Source organism: Ruditapes philippinarum, unplaced genomic scaffold (assembly GCF_026571515.1).
Source record: "Ruditapes philippinarum isolate M1 unplaced genomic scaffold, ASM2657151v2 ctg3855_1_1_1_1, whole genome shotgun sequence".
NCBI lineage: Eukaryota > Metazoa > Mollusca > Bivalvia > Venerida > Veneridae > Ruditapes > Ruditapes philippinarum.
In genome coordinates, this window is record NW_026861459.1 from 25,114 (window position 1) to 41,105 (window position 15,992).

Consider the following 15,992-nt stretch of genomic DNA (forward strand, 5'->3'; position numbering starts at 1 on the left):
TGACACTCTAAAATGTTCCTATTTTACATTTTTGCTCCGAAAACAGACAATTCGCGTACGGGATACACCTTCTTTTGTTATACTTTGGAATTCTTTCGTCTGGGTTTTTTTTTAATCTAATACCACGTGATGGTATAGGACCAATCGAAACTTCTCGGCTCTTCCCTTGAAATTTCGGATAAGAACCTCAAACACTATAGTCAGATTACTAGTACACAGAATGGATACGGTATTTCGGTCTAGCCTACGCTCAGAAACTAAACATGTAAACGTATAAAAATTTAATGGTTTAAGTTGTTGACTAAGTCTGTTACAATATATCGAGTAAAAGCCAACCTTAATTCAGTAAATATAGATATAAAAGCGAATGCTACATTATTTATATACTTATTACCATGGTTGTAGAAACAGAAAGTAACAAAACAAACTGTACAAACTGTCTACCGGTTGACAAAAATTTATCTTGTTCATAATCAGTTGGCAGTTTTAATTGATTTTGAATGTCAGACATATTTTCAATCATAATTTTACCGAAATAGACTTTATTTTCATTTGGATGCCACATATGTATATTCCTAATGCATAATCAAAGATTACACTCTTAAATTATATTTACTTTTAAAACTACGTTGTAGAACTACTTTTATTTCGCATATGTCCGAACATGTTATGAACGAGATGTTTCAATTTGGTTCAGGACAATATCGCGACGCACGGGATACCGGATCGTTTCAAACATAGAGTAATTTTGGTTAAATACAGGGTGTCCCAAAAGAAATGTAACGCTTTTAGTTATTAAAGGGACTCCACTGAGGTTAAAAAGCCTAAAAACATAACATTTTAATTTATTACATAAATGAGGCTAGGGCACTTTAAACAGAAATAAATGCAATGATAAATTTAAAATCACGTTTTGTATAGACAAAAACAGTGAAAATATATTTGCAATAATTTGTGGCAAGACAAATTATAAATGATTAATGATATCATATGTATGATGAACAGTATATCGATTTAAACTTTACATTGAAATATGATTATAGCCTTCTCATAAAGAATATCGATGTACGACCCGGGCGTATCGGACTCAAAGTTTATTTTCGAACCACTGTTATGACACTTGACAATGTTGTCGAATTTATCACTGCTATTTATTTTGGTTTCCGCAATAGTACATGTAGTAACGAAGTAGATTATACAAAGAAGACACACGATGAAGTGACGCTTTTGTGCGAAATACCAGAAGTGACTTCCCACTTCAGACTTCATATTGTATACCGAATGTATAGTATATCAGAAATGTATAATCTGAAGTTTGAAGCGTGAAGTTTGAAGCATGAAGTTTGAAGCGTGAAGATTGAAAACTGAAGATTGAAGAGTGAAAACTGAAGTTTCAAGTTGTAAAGTTTGAAGTGTGATATCTGTAATTTGAAGTGTGAAGTTTGAAGTCTGACTTTGAAATCTGAAATTCAAAATTCCATTTAATATCTGAATGACGTATGCATATATAATAATAGCATTATCAGTCAGATATACTTCAGAAGATCATTTTGTTCTTAATATTTAGAATTATTCCTTAACGTTAATGTACATTTTTAAGGTTATGTGCCATCGATTTCTGCATTCTAGATTTTAGGTCAACTGTACGAAGAGTATGGAGAGGTGTCCTACTCATACAAGGTCCCATATCATAATAATGTGACAAGGTTTATAATTCTAGTATTTATATCGCCAGAATTACATGTATTTCCCCGTATACATTGAATTTTCCTTATTTCTAACTTCTTTATTTCATCAGGGATTTAATTCAAACTTCAAAAGTATGATTGTTACCTCTATGTATATCATATGTGATTGGATTTATAACTCTAGCTCCTGTATTTCTCCATTTTGGATTTGAAAATTGTTATCTTTTTTTAGCTCGACATTTTCGGAAAATAAAAAGCTATTGCTGCAGTCATGTTAGTATTGCTTATGCCGTTGCCGTCCGAAAAATATTAACGTTACAACGTCCAATGTTTTCGATTGTAACTTAAAACGAACCAATGACGTACTGATGACGAGTAAACCACGTGATCAATCATCGAGAAATATTAAGTTTGAACTTGTGAATTCAACACTTCAAACATCACACTTCACTCTGCAAACTTTAGACTTCACACTTCAGGCTTCACACTTTACACTTCACGTTTCAGACTTCACATTTCTAATATACTATAAAGTAGGTACAAAACGTGAAGTGTGAAGTAGGAAAGCACCACCGGTCTTTCGTAGTGTTTAGTTTATATTCTTATGTACATAGAGCGTTATCTGTGTATAATCTTGAAATGACATTGAAAATTTTAAAATGTTATGTTCATCCTAGTAATGGAGGTATTTTATCGCAACAATATACTCCAATAAACGCGTTATATGTATGTTCGGTATGCGTGGTACGCTTGCACGTGTGCGTTTGTCATGATATAAATGAAAACAAATAATTGACAGCAGTTTTTATATTGTTACACTGACAGATATATGCTATAATTTCTCTTTATCCTTTTTATCTGTTCATTATTTTCATTTTTTTTCTGATTGGAGACTGATTTACTCTTCAAGAATGATCTCGTAAGTTGCTAATGAAGTTTAATCCAGATAAAACATATGTAAAGCTTTCTTCCTTTATATAGATCTACGTCCTTCACTATTCTTTGAAAATATCCAATTTACTCATGTACAAAACACACAGACACTTGGACTTACATTAAGTGAATATGTAAAATGGCATGAACACATCGATAATACAATGTCATCAGCTCAATGCAAGCATTGAATCTTCAACTTATTATAAACGGAATTCAGTAACCAAATTTATTTATCATGTATGCGACCAATCCTCGAATATGCCTCCACTGTACATGCTGTATGGGATTTGCTGAAATGAAAATGATAAACATTTGATCCGTATCTATAGAACGTCTACTTAGGCTGGGTCGTTTGTCGGATAGAGGAATAATGCAAACATAAACAAAAGAGTACAAAGCCCCTCAGAAAAATGTTCTTGCTACTTGATAAATATTTTCCCCGATAGTGTCGCTAATTCTACTCCATACTTTTTTTCGAAATGATTACAAGTATATGTGACTATCGCGCGGCGAACACAAAAATATTCACAAAATCTTTCATTCCTTCATTGATTTAGTTACGGAAAAATCTAGATCACCATATCAGACATGCGGCTTCACTAAATATTTTGAAACTAATCTCAAAGAAATGTTTAAACCACATGCTGTTTCTAAATATTTTCTCTACGGGGATCAAAGTTTATCTCTTTACCATGCACGTATTAGGAACGAATGTAGTTATCTTAATGCGGACCTTTATAATAAATAATTTACGAGATAACTCATTGTGTAGCTACTGTACATACAGTATTGAAGACGCCGAACATTACGTTTTAATGTTCCAAATGTAACACAATACACGTAAGAGTGAAGTTATTTCGCGCATGCTGCAATTTCAATTCTTTGAGGGTAAAAACCATTTTATTTGGGAAAGAATTGCCGATGAGAATAACTCCTTTATTTTTGACAAGTTACAATGTTTATTAAGTCATCCTTATATTTGAAAGAAGACAGTAATCCTAACATTGTTATATATTTATAAATAATACTCGCAACGTTCAATTGGTATTCCTACTAACAGAACTTTATCCCCCACCTCCTTTATATTTTTTCTCCTCTTTCTCGTTGTGCATTTTCCCCCAACTTCTCTACTGTCATTCACTTTGGTTTCTTATTGTGTTATTATTATTGAGATAATTACATATTTCAGGGAAGAACCGTTTGCTATGTTAGAACTCGTAGATCACCCATTTTGCTACCCTTGTATAATTTTATGATAATATACTGTTATAAATGTGTACAAAGAGAGCAATAAAATATTTATAAATCAAAAACATTTTGTTTTAATTAAGATGTCAGTAATAATGGATTTACACATTAATCTAAACTAGACCAGTATTTACTGTTTACTGAAAATTTTATTTAAGTTTGTGTGCCCCCACTATGGGGGGCATTTAGATTAACCCTTGTCCGTCCGTCTTTTCTTTTTTCCTTCCCTCCGTCCTTTCTCGTGTTGTAGCTTTACAATTATGAGTATGCGTTTTGATTTATTCAGTATTTGTATTTGTATTGTATTGCAAAATTTGCAATTATCAACTTGTGTTGCACGTAGCTCAAAAAGTATTCGACCTAGAGTCAAGGAACTTTTAAAAAATGTTGCTCACCTTGTTAAGTTGTGCACCTGCGGTTTTGCTTATGGATTTATACTGTTTTGTCAGAGTAATTGCCCTTGACATGGTAAAAATTTGCGATTTTCATCTCGCACATGGCTCAAAAAATATTTGACCAAGAGTCATGAATTTTACAGGAATGTTGATCAGCATGTGAAGTTGTGTGTGGAAGTTGAGTGATTAAAAGAGTTAGAATCAACCACCTTGACAGGAATAATGGTCAACATCACTGTGAAGCTATGCACCTGGGGTTATTCATGTTGATATTTTCAGTTTTGTGAGAGTTATGCCCTTGACCAAGTATAAATTTGCAATTTTCAACTTGTTCATGCATAGCTCAGAATGTGAATTTATTCAGTATTTTTAAAGTTCTTGCCCTTGACTAAATACAAGATTTTCAACATATATCACGTGTAGCCTAAACAATATTTGACCTAGAGTCGTAAGTTTGAAAAAGTGGAGTGTGGGGGCACCCGCGTCTTATGGACACATTCTTAGTTTCATTTTACGATCTAGAGTCGAGCGGCTTTAAGAGTTAACTCCCTTGGATATTGAAGCAAAAACATATTGCTGAAGGAAATGTAGAGAAGATATGATTATATCCGATCATCAACCTTCCGCAAATCAGTCGAGAGCATTAATGATAAGGATGTAGATATCGGTATATTCATGTTTTGAGCGGACTTTGTCTTGTATGATAAGGCCTAGCTTTCGCTTTAATTGAACTATATATTTTTGTGAACTTGCCGAAAAGTGATTGTTTTTGATGGTGATTTTGTGTTATATTGTTGTTTTCTTTTGTAAATAATCATCCTTTATACCTCTGCCTATTTATTCCATCATCAAGCCTCGTAGCTAACCCCATCAAGTATGTATATAATTCATAGTTATAAATAAAAATAAAATTTTTAAGGCATAATGTAACGTCAAGAGTTGTTGAAATTGTCACAATTAAATCGTGCCGCGTAAAAATTGTAAAAATTTAAGAAAACAAATACTATTCTTATATATGCATAATATTTTTCTACTTTTTTACATTCTTTACATTTTTAATTTTTCTAGGAAATATTTTGCAGTGTTTTACATAATATTGTGTCTATTTAAACTTATTATACTTTGTAATTCGTTTGCTCTTATTATTATAAGACTGTTGAATCCTTAACTAGTCATTTAACGTTGGCAAAAAACAGGGTTACCTTCGGGATCTAAAATCAAAATAAAGTTGTAAATATTCTTAATATTAACATATATCGCATACATTTATTAAATAGTCTTATTATTACAAAAATATTTAATATCGCACTTACACAATGATATCAAAAACAATTATATGATTTATAGGGGAAAGGAAAAGACCCTGATGTAGTATCTGCAGAGGCTCCAGATATTAAAAAGAAAGAGTGATCGGAAATCGGTACCAGCGTGCCTCTCATTTGTTGTATATTTTATTTCCTATTATTTAACAAAGTGCAGCATGTAGGCTACTAAATCTGATTGGTTGCCGATTTTTTCATTACGCAGTTCTTGCCGTTTTTTCTAATAAAAGAGCATAATTTGTAAAAAAAGAATTCAAAAATGAATAAAGACCAATCATTATAAGAACGCTAGCATTTATGTTTCATTAATACTTATTAAAAAAAATAACATAGTGTATGTTTATAAACCGGTATCCTTAGATCAATTTTGAACCAGCATCATCGAGCATCCAAATACTGTACAATACATTTCAAATAGAAACCTTTCTATGAAATGTACATGCTACTTTTTTATTATTTATATTATTATGACCTACAGCTTCAAACGGCCATAATTATGACATTTTTACGAATAGGAAGTGCATATTGTTTTCATCAGACTGATCGCAGCATTTTTAGTTTTTACCATTTTTCTTATTTCTTAAATGTTGAAACATCATTGTAAAATACTGAGAAATTACTGTTGCAAATTTATAGATACTTTGTATTTAAAAAGTGTCCACGTGCTGGTTAAATGTACAATTCAACACATTTTAATTTATTATTACAAAAACCTGTTTTATTGCTCCGCGCCCACAGGCTCGGAGCTATTTGTGTTTACTATGTTTTTTATCCATGGGCCCGATTTTTATCAATTAATCCCTTCGATTTACAGCTAAAAAATAAATTCGGAAGCACGATTTCCTTTCGATTTCTATTACGTAAAGTCATATATTGATCTCCCCTTCGGTGATTCGCAGCATGGCATATAAATGAATGAGAACGGAAACAAAAAAGTCGGAAATCTATTTATAGAAGCAGTTTAATTAACCGCTATGGTACTTGATAACGAACTGGAGAGTTTTGCAGAATGAAATGCAAACATATTCAACCATAAAGTGCACCCTTTATAGCTTATCGAAAAAAATTATAGTAAATTGATAGCTCCCCTGATTATTTAAATCGACCCTGGTGTCCCGAATTTTTGCTATAAGAAGTGTTTGAAGGCAATCGGTTTTATAGTGTTATGAGTGGAATGTTGATTTGCTGAATACTGCGACATGTGTTTTAACAACAGAAATTTTCGTCGAGGTGTTATTGGTTTATTGATAGGTATGTAAACACACTGGTGGGTCACTATGAGTTTATTGATAGGAATGTAAACACACTGGTGGGTCACTATGTGGGTTTATTGATAGGTATGTAAACACACTGGTGGGTCACTATGAGTTTATTGATAGGTATGTAAACACACTGGTGGGTCACTATGTGGGTTTATTGATAGGTATGTAAACACACTGGTGGGTCAGACGAGGATTTTGAAGCAATTTAACAAAATAGTTAATTCATCTCCCAATAAATCAATTAACAATAGCTCTTCATTTATAACATATGTCAAGTAGCTTTTATATCTTTGACTCACTTAAACATGATGTTTACTCATTTACTCATTTCCTATGATACTTTTCTAATAAACAGGTAACAGCCTTCCACATGCCATGAAAATTTATTCATGATTGTAAATGTACCATTATTTTTGTTAACGCATATAACAAAATAATCCTGAATTTGGTCTTTTAGAAATTCATCCCAAAATTTCATTCGTCTTTCAGTAGTTATCTGAGACTTAAAATATAGCTACTGTATCTTAAGTCCAACCATTTTTCTTAATTTGATAGAAAAAATTCCTCTTATATCACAAAATTAGTCTCTTTTGTAACTATTTCCATATGCTGCTTGTATATTTGTTACAATTATAATAAAAAAACAAACTTTGTTCAATTTGACTACTGTTTTTTATGTTTCAAAGAAAATACATTCAATATTTTTGTTTTTAGCAAGCCGACCAAAGTTCACACTTTAAGAACAATGTCTTTCGTCCTCCCATTCATCTATGATATTCATGTACAATTATGGTAAAATCCAATTAACCATGAATATCTGGACATCAGATGTCTACTAGTTCATCGTCACTTGCATTTCTTGCTTGGATGCCATTTGATGCTTTGCATTAATGCCTTTCTTGTTTAACATGATATACCATTTTGTGTGAAACATGTAACGGACATTTTGAAAAATAAAGTCGATTTGGCTTATTTACATGTGGATATTAATATTTCCTACAGATATTTGTATAAAGTGAGTAGCATTATAGGTAAAAAAGAAAATGTACATGCTTTGATATTTTTATCATCTAATATTACTGACTACAGTAGTGACACAAACAGAACAATGTTGCACTACTGTCATGTCACATTACATTTACAAGTCTTGTAAGTCTTGTTTATTGGAATTACTTTCATTACCAGGTAGGCATCAGCGAAAGCATTTAATATCTGGCCCCTCTGTCATGAACAGTGCATACGATAAGTATAATTATGCAAATTTAAATGATTTACAAAACATCCGGAATAATGTACACTAGTCCTTAATCTAAATAGAAAATGACTGATTTGGTAAAGTATCTGTAATGAGCGCCTGTTTTTGCGCGGAGCTTCTCTATTGCTGTATTGCAGCAACATTTGTACTTGTTACTTGTAGATTTCTGCGTGGCATATTATCTCCTGTAGATTTCACATATTCATATCGTGAACATCGAGGAACATAATGCATTTCTGTCTGCAGGAATAAAACACAAAATGATGTCTTCGAAAAGGTCACAACATGTCCTCGTAAATTTAGCACACGGTCTTGTTTTCAAACCCAATGAGAGCAACTTTAGTTATTTCCAGTATTTTGTACAATACTTGACAATACCATCAAATGACCCAGTGCGGGACAAAGAAATGGCGCCAGATAACAACTTGCAAACTATGTTTGATTATTTCCTCTATTATAAGTAACAGGATATGCTTCTTTTCAGATAGAAATGTAGCGGCCATCAAGTTGTTTTCAGAAGTATTTCCATTTTGGACAAAGCTATGGATTCCATACAGGCAAAATGTTAAATATTTATACAAACTCTATGCCATGTTATTATTCTTCTGTTGTTTTTTGTATACACCTTTTTACGTTGCATTTTGCTCATGTGCATTCTGCGTATCGCAAAAACGTAATCACGATGACCACTATTTATCATACTTAAAGGCTTTTATGGGTATATCACCAAGAAAACAGTAATTTTGAGATGACTTAAAGCTGTAAGTACTTCAAACGTGAATTTATACTTATAACAGACATATGAAAATATGAGAGACTAATAATTCAATGACCAAAAAACGCATATAAACGCCTCTGTTTTAGGTATCATAGAAGTGAGTAATTTAATTTGAAATAGCAGTGAGTTAAACATCAAATTTTATTACACGCCTGAAGGCCGGCGGGTGATATGGTATACATAAGGAGAAAAATTGGCCTGTATGTTTGACGTCATAAGGCCAAAACAAAATGATCTTGAGGTTCTGGTAACATGCTGAAAAATAATAGGGTAGGTAGGTCGGAAAAACATTTTTTTAATTAGTATTTTATTAAAATTAACTGTATGTCAGATATAGTATTCACTATAGGATACTCCAGTTTTGCAATAACATGTTCTAGGTTAGGTGCGGGAATAAAGGGTCGGTCAGGTTACTGGAACCACAAAATCATCTTGTTTTGGCATAATCTCGCGATAATGAGTTATTAACACCACATGGTTTACACACGGGGTTTGCCTAATACGAAAGTGACTTTTTGACGAAAGTGAGCGAAAGTGACTTTAAAAATATGAATTAAAGCGTTTGAATTGTACAATAAATTTCAAGTTTGCAGACGGATAATATGAGAAACTAATAATATTTATTATCAAAAATAATCATAGTATTGATTTAATCGCCATTTATTTGCATAATTTCTATACACAGGTTCTGAGGTCTTTCCTTCGCCCACAATATAAAATACGAAAGCATTAATATGATGATTTATACCCCATTTATTTGCATGATTTTTATATTCAAGTTAAGCGATCTTCCTTTCGTTCACACTGAAAAATACGAAAGTGACTCATAAAATATTAAATATAGCATTTTAATTGAAATTTATAATAATTTTGCAGTTTGTAGACGTATTTTTCATAAATGATTGATACCTTCTGTTCCAAAATAATGATTATAATGTTTAATATTTGCATAATTTCTATACTGTATTCAAGTTCAGAGATCTTCCTTTCGCTCACAGAGAACAATACGAAAGTGATTAATTCGGACGACTGTGAGCGAGAGGAAATGAAAGTAAAAATATTAAATGTAGCATTTAAATTGAATTTGCAGTTTGAAGACGTATATTATTACACTAAATTTGTTTTGGTTGATTTTTTATAAATCATTAAGATGATTTAATCTTCATTTTTGTGCATAATGTTTATACATTAGCTGAGACATTTATCTTCCTTTCGCTCATTGGGAAATTGACGAAAGTGACTTATTGAATTTCAAATATAGCGTTAAAATAGACTTTAATATTAATATCAAATTTGATTCAAGTTTTACTTGCAACATTAATATATCATAAAAATACTGATTGTGTTCACTTGATGCTTCATGTTTCTTGAATTGCAATTCATGGTTACTTTTCAAGACCCATAACTCTGGCATAGGTTTCAAATTAAAAAAGGCTCTTTGTAAACTTTACAAATATCTTAGATCAACATTCAAGACCCATAACCATACCATGTACATTATTTTGTATATTTTGTGAATGCTTATTTTTACATTATTTAGGCTCTTATATATCAGAAAATATCTGAAAATAGACGAGCACGCTGTCCTTTCGACAGCTCTCACTCCTGATATTTTGGTAGGGCGGACTATTCAACTCTCAGGTAGATTTCAAGATCTAGTGTTAACAATTTTCAATTCGTGCTTTTTTCCAAGTTTAAAACATGTTTAACTACCGGTGTTTTTGGCTAAAGTTTTAAAACGATCGTCTCCTGTTGCCAATCTGGCTTCGTATAGTTCCTGCAGCCTAATTTAACGCATTATTGCAACAAAATTTTGGTTCTAATAACTGTTAAGTAACAGAATGCCCACCAAAGAATATAATAGTAAATATATTGGTAAAGTCAAAATAAGTATTTCCTTTCAACTTTATAATTTACTTCGCATGAACGATAATTAACTCATGTGGTAAATTTTGCAATTTTAAATAGGAATTTACTTGTAATTTTCACATCATAAAAAGTAGGCAGTATTTTTATACGTTACGCAGATTTGTATTTTATCCTAAACATTGCGATTGTCGATCATCACCATTAAAACAGTCAATCTTTTGAAATATATAGTCTATATAAATTAAGTTGACAATGACAAATATGGGCATATTGTCATTTTAAAGTGCCGGATATAATGCACGTAAAAACATATAATAAAGAACGCAAATTGTTTAGCAGCATTAGAATCCCTACTTAAGACAAACTCAGATTTAAGACCATTCCGCTATTAAGACCATTTTTTTAAGAACGGAATTTTCTTTTCTTTATGTCAATACTAACATGCTCCAGAATTAAGACCACCCCAGGAATCAACTTTTAAGACCACCAGATTCAGTCCCAATTCTGTGATTTATTTTTTATCTGAACTCACTATGAGACCACTGATTTTAAAGACAACACCTACCAAGATTACAGATTTGTTGTTATTATCTGCTTGAATGCTCTTAAGCATGACACTTGATTACACAAGGTGTCAAAAACTGTCATAATAAGGTTGTGAAATAAGGTATGAAAGTAAATTTTACTGTGGTTCTATATGCCTTTCAGCACATTTATGTTGTAAAGAATTAATTTGTTATATGATAGGTGAAATATGTACATTATATAATGATTACTATTGAAATCAGACCAAAGATAATTTAATATTAAATTTCCTCAGAAAATATGTTTTGCTCTCATCTGATTAAATATTATAACATATATTGTATTTGTAGGTTAAAGCAGTATGCCTCCAGCTTCATGCTAGTTTTCATGAAAAGTTTGAAAATATATTTAAAAGAAAAACATTGTGAAGTGAACCGGCACTTACAATTCACGTAAATTACCAAAACGGAGGTCATAATATACATAAATACCTCTTACTGTTTAAGTAACGCAGTATAATTATAGTGATTGATATTGCAAAATCAGCCATTAATCGCACATAACATGGTAATAATTAATTAAATATTGAATATTTTTACTTTTCTTAAGATGTAAGCAATGATAAGAATATTCACAATAAAGACCACCTCGAAATTAAGACCACTTTGGTCGAGTCCCGATGGTGGTCTTAATTAAGGGCTTTTACTGTGTATATAAACCGGGACATTGAGAACATGCTGTATATGATTCATCAGACAAATTTTAATGTTTTCACCGCGTCCAAATATGTCTACATGTTGAAACAAATTAATGCTTAAGTTGGGTAGAGTTAAGATTTAATAGCCTTTTTAGCGTTTTTAAATTTTCTACTGTCCAAAATGAAAAAAGAAGACTTTAAAGCATGGACCACATGATCGTGCATGCACGTAATATTGTAGCACTGGCAATAACTGATATTGATAATATCGTTGTTTATATTGATTATTAAGAATGTTTTTGTGAGTCGTGCAGCATTTAATTTTCAAAAGAAAGGGTAAAATACTTATTAACTAATTATACAATGTATTGCTTTTATAAGTTGCTTATTCTTATTTCCATCGACCCTGACATGGTGACAACATGCCATTTCAGTCTTATTTGATGTGTTTTTACGTGCATTATATCCGGCACGAGCGGGCTTAAGGGTAGAACCATCATCTCTCTGTTAGCTAGATGGCCCATAGCTCCCTCACATCAATGTCTCTGGCAGGATAGAAACATAGCTATAAGGGCACGTGACTTTAACCTATAAGCCCAACAAAAGAACATTAATACTAATAATCATTATATATATACTAAAGTTTATTAGGCCACGCACAAAAATGTCAATATTAATAATCATTTTATTTATATCAGAATGCCTAAGCAACGCGGACTCGAATACATATAATATCTAACATTCGACTTAAGGTTGTCCGCAAAGGACTAGACTCAGTGTCTGCAGTTGACGTTATTCCCGAGGTGAACTTGTTGTCCGATGTTAACTAGAAAAATCAACAGATGACAGAATTTTTTTGATTAAATAGATGTCCTGGGTCGATTGTTTGGATCTAGCGGTCAATTTGATTTTCGCTGAACTATATAGTTCTATTTTTTATAATTTCTGGGGCCGAGTGGCTAAAGTATTTGACTTTAGCTACTGGCTCTCAACAATGGTGGTTCGAATCCTGCCAGGGACGTCGTTCAAGTAAGGAAGCTCCTCAGATAATTCACGTTAGATCTGTGGCTCCACCTTGGTTCCCAATTGTACCGGATGGCTTTTTTCCATCATAAATACTGGAAAGTCTCTATTTAGATTTTAAAACGTTAAAATCGAACGATAAACTTGAAACAAAACAACGGACACATTGTTAAAAAATTGTATTTTCATCAATGATTTAATCCTTTGATAAATTATATCATATTTTAATGTGCTTAACAAATATGATGATTATTATGATGATATGATCACACTTCAACTTTGGTTTGTTTGTTAAGATGGCATTCTAGAATACTGAGATATAACTGCAAACTTACAGAATGTGTGTGGCAACCTTACAAAAGACTACATTCATAATACTTTCTTACGTGTCATTCTACCTGTAAAGATAACGTTGAAAACTACATGTTTGAAACATACTTTCTTACTAAATTACAAATATGAAACTTTGCCGCATTATTTCTTTTTCTTTGTTGAAGGGAAAGTATATAGCACTGTAATGCTTCCCTTGGTTTGTCCTCTTGTTCCATACATTGACCGAGAAGGTTGAGAGCTGTATCCCTGTGACCAAAGTTTCTTCCTGTTAAGATAACCTCCACAAGGTTACTAAGTGCCCGTTGTTGATCCTGATGTCTTCGTAAATGACTGTATGTCTTGTACTGTAAGAAGTAGAGATAAGGGAGGGAATCAACAACAGCATTTTCCATCCAGAACCTTTCATGTACACTTCTATATGGCATATCATCTTGAGTTGATCTCATTTTTTCATACCGTAATTCTCGAGGCACACAATTTACTTCTGACTGCAGAAATCTGACACAAAAAGATGCGATACTATTTAAGCTATTTTCACTTTCTTCACTGCATTTCCTTTTAAATTCAGCAGACCGACTTGTCCATGGATGACACCAGCAGCCACACACAGGTTCAACAACAGAAGAGTTATATCGAATTTCTGTTTGTTTCAGAATGAATTCTGCTCTATCCATATCACCTGCACAGTAGAACATTGAAGCTAGTTTTAATCTGCTAGATGTGACATCTGAGTTTAAACCCAATGTAAGCCACTGAAGTGCTTCATATTGAACTGGATTATTCTGCACAATACTTGATGACGCCATTATAAGGCCTAGTGTTGAATAGATGAATGGTGCCAGACAACGACTTACAAGCTGTTCCACTCTATTTCCGCGTGCACTGTAGTATGTAAGCTTTAAGATAATTTGCTTAAGATTACATATATGATCATTTGAAAAATTATTAATAAGCTGTAATATTACTCCGCTTATCCCCTTCATTAGACTGATGACAATGTTCGACGAACATTCTTCATGTATCCAACGTGAGGTTGGAATATTATATGCAAAATTAACAATTGTACTCAGTTTGACTTGTAGTCTCTCGCTAATATGATCCATGCTTATTCGTAGTAAAAATCTACCATCGCTCTGTATTGTGTCACGTAATTTCTGTAAAACGTCTCGCTTCTCTTCCGCTTTAAATTGTCCGGCCATTAAGTTGTTTTCAGAAGTAATGAAATGCGGGCAATTTTCATTTTGAACATAGCTATGAAGTTCAAGCAAGCAGTTTGATAAACATGTAAAAAGGTTATCCCTTTTCCATATTTTTTGTTCTGTATTTTCTATGCAATGTAATAAAACGGTTTTACACATAAAACTTGACAAACTACTCGGCTTTTGGGGATTCAGAAAAGTTTTCAAAATAATTTTCATTAAAACATAGCATTGTAATTGCGTAATATTTAGATTGAACATCAAACATCTCTCTGCTAAAGAAGTAGATATTCTCCACTCGAAATCTGGATAAGAAGCAATCTTGCTACTAGTACCAACAACAAAACAATCACAGCTAGCAGCATATCTGACACTTTCAGATGATAACCCTCTCATAACACCGGGTCTTTCTAGGAATTGTGATACTGATCGAAGTTGTGAATTACAAGGGAAAGCAAATACCATGTCAATGTCACGGTATCCATTTACCCTGGAGACAGCATTTGATGGCCCATGTCGCCTTGCATTTTCTTGCTTAAAGCTTGTTAGCAATGTATTTCTTAATAATATTCTCCCTATGCTATCTCTTTTGTAATGTTCATTAGGAATGTTTGTCTCAAAAAGAGGTTCATCAGATCGAAGTAGTTGTAGAAAACAATATCCTGGTGTTACATTCTCGTCCTGTATCATAAGAAGATTTCTCTTATTTTGTTTCCACTCAGACCAGTCTTGTATCACATTACAATCATAGTCTACAATTACCATGTCAAGATCTGAATCAAGTCCTATAGTAGTGGTACCTTCTGACTGACTCCCAAAATGATATACAATTCTCTTTTCACCAGTTGATCTGTACATAATCGTACATAAACTCTCCCTCAGCATGAACATTTTTCTTCTTTTCATCACCATTTTCTCATTTACACCAACATCCTCTAATACCTCAGATAATTTCAGTGACAAAGTTCTACAATATTCAGGTGATTGAAACATCCTGTAATGATAATAAGTATATTTCCTTGTAAAAACAAAAGGATTGAGGCTATGATAATATAGAACAATTTGTTGTTACTTGATATTTAACGAGATATAAAAATATTAAAGTTGTTAGTGTTTTTCTGTTAAAAATGTGCAATGCTTTCTGTTTAATTAAATTATCTTTAATATAACATGCATGTCTGGTTTTAAGAAAAAGAAGAGGAAGAACAAAAGATTGTATAAATACATTGCTGAAATTATCTGTATTTTCTTAAGATACACGTCAAAAATATCCCCATTGAAGAATGATAATACAAAAATACCCATATATTTTATTATTTTTACTTCCTCTTTCGGTTTTGATAGATAAAAATAAATTCAATAAATGTTACACCATTTCACATCTCATTTCTAACAATCTCATATTGGAATATTAAAAAATATACAAAAATTGCATTATGTATCAATAACTTTTCTTTGAACA

General features: G+C 32.2%; 1 protein-coding gene across 1 annotated transcript in view; it reads left to right on the forward strand.

The window, feature by feature from the left end:
• The window catches only part of LOC132715671 (histone acetyltransferase KAT2B-like), a 64,525-nt gene that overhangs the window by 21,705 nt on the left and 26,828 nt on the right, over positions 1 to 15,992 (forward strand). The window lies entirely within an intron of this gene.